Source organism: Pongo abelii, chromosome Y, assembly GCF_028885655.2.
Source record: "Pongo abelii isolate AG06213 chromosome Y, NHGRI_mPonAbe1-v2.0_pri, whole genome shotgun sequence".
Taxonomy (NCBI): domain Eukaryota; kingdom Metazoa; phylum Chordata; class Mammalia; order Primates; family Hominidae; genus Pongo; species Pongo abelii.
In genome coordinates, this window is record NC_072009.2 from 43,885,795 (window position 1) to 43,890,236 (window position 4,442).

Sequence of the window (4,442 nt, forward strand, 5' to 3'; positions counted from 1 at the left end):
ACTGCCATGGGAGTTTCAAGTACTGGCTATTCATGAAAGGAAGTGAGATCAGTAGGGAGTAATGTTAAGCCAAAGTCACCGAAGTTAGACTTTGAATTTTCGGGGAGGAGTAGCCAAAGGGAGAGTCTGGTCAAATAATGAAGGTTGTGAGGGAGAGGAAGGCTGAGGAAAAGACAGAGAAACTGAGGAAAATGCCAAAAGCTGCAGGAATGGCAGGGGGTCACAAGATCTGCACACCACTAAGACAGCATGTACCAAGGCCCAACCACCCCACAGAGTGTGGGAATGTATTACTCTGCCAAGATCAGTTTCCAGAATGCTGTACCAACACAATTCCACAATTTTATATACACAGTTCCTTTTTCAGGAAAACAAGGACAGTATTTCACCATTGTCCAAATAGAGTGGCCATATTTTTCATGGTTACTCGGACACCACCCTGTTTTAATAGGAGTTTAATGTACCAGACATAACCATGATGTTTAGACTCCTCATGACCCATATTTAAAACAGACCTCACACAGACTACTCACCACTCATAAGGGAGTCTAACACGCGTATCTGCAGCCAAGCCGATTGACGTTTCACTGCACCTACCAAAGGGAATCAGGTTCCCTCACACACTTAGGAAAAAAGAAAGACCACATGGGCACCAGATATTGGGGAATCTGCTCCAATATTGATGTAGGTTCTTTTCTACTTTCCTTAAGCATCAGCCAGCTTGAGAAAAAAAGAGTCAGAGGACAAAAGAGAGAAATTTAAATCTGGGCATCTTGGGGAGACATCACATGTCAGTAGGTTCCATGATGCCCCACAAGCTGCAAAAACTGGCAAGTTTTTATAAGGGAGTTTCAAAATGGGAGGGTGTGTGCGAATAGCTGTAGGTCACCGAAATCAAGTACTTTACAAGGTAATAGAATATCACAAGGCAAGTAGAGGCAGGGCGAGATCACAGATCCACAGGACTAGGGCAACATTATAATTGCTAATGAAGTTCCAGGCACTATTGTTATTGATAACATCTTATCAGTAGACAGGGTCTTGAGATCAATCGGTCTGACCAAAATTTATTAGGCAGGAATTTCCTTTTCCTAATAAGCCGGGGAGCACTATGGGAGACTGGGGTCTATTTCACCCTGCAGTCTCGACCATAAGAGATGGCCATGCCCAGAGAGGCTCGTTCAGAGACCCATCCCCAGGTTTGCATTCTCTTTCTCAGGGATATTCCTTGCTGAGAAAACGAATTCAGTAATATTTCTCCTATGTGCTTTTGAAAGACGAGAAATATGGCTGTGTTCTGCCTGGCTTACCAGTAGTCAGAGTTTAAGGTTATCTCTCTTCTTTCCTAAACATTGCTGTTATCCTCTTCTTTTTTTCAAGGTGCCCAAATTTCATATTGCTCAAACATATGCTGTACAATTTGTGCAGTTAATGCAATTATTACAGGGTCCTGAGGCAATATAGATCCTCCTCAGCTGATGGGATTAAAAGATTAGAGTAAAGACGGGCATAGGACATCAAAAGGGTATTGATTGGGAAAGTGATAAGTGTCCATGAAATCTTTACAATTTATGTTTAGAGATTGCAGCAAAGCAGGCATAATAAATTGCAAAAGTATTAATTTGGGGAACTAATAAATGTCCGTGAAATCTTCACAATCTATGTTCTTCTGCCATGGCTTCAGCTAGTCCCTCTATTTGGGGTCCGTAATTTCCCACAACAACTTCACTAATGTTTGAGACACTTCCCATTTCCAGCTGCAGCTCCCCAACCTGCCTCTTCAGTTTTCATGGCTTGCGGGGGAACAACTGTCCCAAAAACTTGCTGTTCTAAGAGACCACAGACAGCCTTCTCCAAATCCGTCTAGATCTGCTGTTAGTCTCAGTCAGCAAATGTCCACTGACTACTCTAGTATGAGATGGACAGCACTTCTCCCTGACCACACCAACAGAAAGCATTCAGGTTTGCTTGATGATTTCATAAGGGGAATATATTGAGTTGGAAGAATGTTCCCTACATGCTTGTTTTGCAACTTCCCAGATCGGGCAGGCTCCAGTGAAAATCATGTGATTAGGGAGCCCAGACCAACGGCAGACCCAGGGCCCACTACTCTCCTCCAAATTTGCTAGGCTTCCATTGTCACAGCTCACAGGAAGCCAAGAAGAACACCAGGGACAGATGGCAGATATCCTGACATCCTGAAAAGGATGGGTAATTGAATATAGCTAGGTTACATTAATCATCCAGGGTCACAGAACACAACAAGGAAAGGAGAGAGGAGAGAAATCAGTCCCGCCTTTCTGGTCAGTTGGCACAGGAGCAGTGGCACAAAATGGGTTTATGTGGGGGATTTAGCTCACTTAATCTCTATCAAGGCACCCCCTCCTTGCAAATTGCCCCAAAGATACATACAACTTCAATTCAAGGCTAGCCCCAGCCTCCCCTCTGCTGAGATTGCTGCCCTGAGCTGTTCCTTTATAGAAATGCTGGCAATACCACGTCTACTCAGCCACCTATGGTTTAGGGGGACCATACAGGCTTGCATTAGCACTGCTGGATTTAGAGGCAGGAAGACCCAAAACGCAGGGATAGCCTCCTAGATTTAACTATTCACAGGGATTAACTGGTCATTATCTCGTCTGGGATGCGTGTTCTGCAGACCCTGCTTTCTATTTGTACCTCTCATCTGGCCCTGCCCAGGATTGATTTCAGCAACCATAAATTTGGAGGGAGCTGTCCATCTTGGAAAAGATTCTGGAATGGAGACCTGAAAGCAAGGAGGAAACATGTTTCCCAGGAACCAAATACAAATAATTTTCAAATACAAATCATGCCTGACCACTCCTTAGGCTTCTCTGAGTAGGTTACAAGACTACAGGCTCAGGGAGCTTCAGGAGATGTGCACCGTCAGGCCTCAGTGAACAGAATCTGTAGGGAGTTGCCACATGGCCTCTGACCTTGTGTATGATCTAGGTGAAGATACATATTTTTCTCACAATATGACAGACAGCATGAAGCTAGAAGCAGATACACTTGAGATGACAGAACCACGAATCCAAAAGCTAGTGTAAAATAAGTCTAAAGTGCTAATTAAAAGATGAAATTTATGAATAGCAGGAACAGATACAGTCTTGCACTTTGGTCAACAACATTAACAAAAGCAATCAAAGGACCCTGCCCAGGTTTAGATTTTTGTCACTGTTACCCTCGGCACAAAACATAATCTTGTGAAGTCCAAGTTCCTAACTTGTAAAAGTGGGATAATAGCCCCTACATTATGATATTGTTGCGAGAATTAAATCAGTTAATGTAGGCAAAGTGCTTACTTACGGTGATGATGATGATCGTGATGATGGTGGTAGTGGTGGTGGTGATAATGGTGATGGTATGATGATGGTGGTGGTGAAGATGATGCTGATGATGGTGATGGGTGATGGTGCTGGTGATTATGGTGATGGTGATGATGGTGGTGGTGATAGTGATGATGGTGATGGTATGATGATGTGGTGACAGTGACGGTGATGATAGTGTTGATGGTGATGGTCATTATGGCAATGATGGTGGTGGAAGTGATGGTGATGATTGGTGATGGTGATGATGTTAGTGATGATGGTGGTAATGGTGATGGCGGTATGATGGTGATAGTGATGGTTATGATGGTGATGGTAATACTGGTAGTGATAGTGATGGTGATGGTGTTGATGATAATGTGATGATCTTGGTGGTGATGGTGATGAGGATGGTGGTGATAGTGGTGATAGTGATGATGATGGTGATGGTGATGATGATGGCAATGATAGTGATGGTGATGATGATATTGATGATAGCAATGATAATGATGGTGATGGTGAAAATGGTAGTGATGGTGATGGTGGTGACGGTGATGTGATGATGGTGATGGACATGATGGTGATGGTGATGATGATGGTGGTGATAGCGATGGAAGATGATGATGATGATGGTGATGTGTAACACATGGTGCCAATCATAGTGCTTACCACTAGGCAGTCTCATTCCAGAGCCTATGTTCTTAACCATCTTGCTGTACTAATTCTCATAAGAGTTAAGTATAATTATTATAATTATTACTGACTAGGAAGAAATGTGGCTGATCCACAGCATGTGCAAAAATGACTTTAAGGATAACAGCTGACAGCAATTACAACCTGAGTCACGTAAAGACTATCCGTAATCAGGTGGTGACAGTACCAAGCTACTTTTGCAGCATGGATATTGCAAGAGTAGAGGCCTAAAGACACAGCAGGATCAGAGGGAAATGACTATGGCAGGGTGTGGTGGCTCACCCCTGTAATGCCAGCATTTTGAGAGGCTGAGGGAGGTGGATCACCTGAAGTCAGAAGTTCGAGACCAGTCTGGTCAACGTGGTGAATCCTCGTCTCTACCAAAATACAAAATGGTGGTGCTGGGCATTTGTAATACCT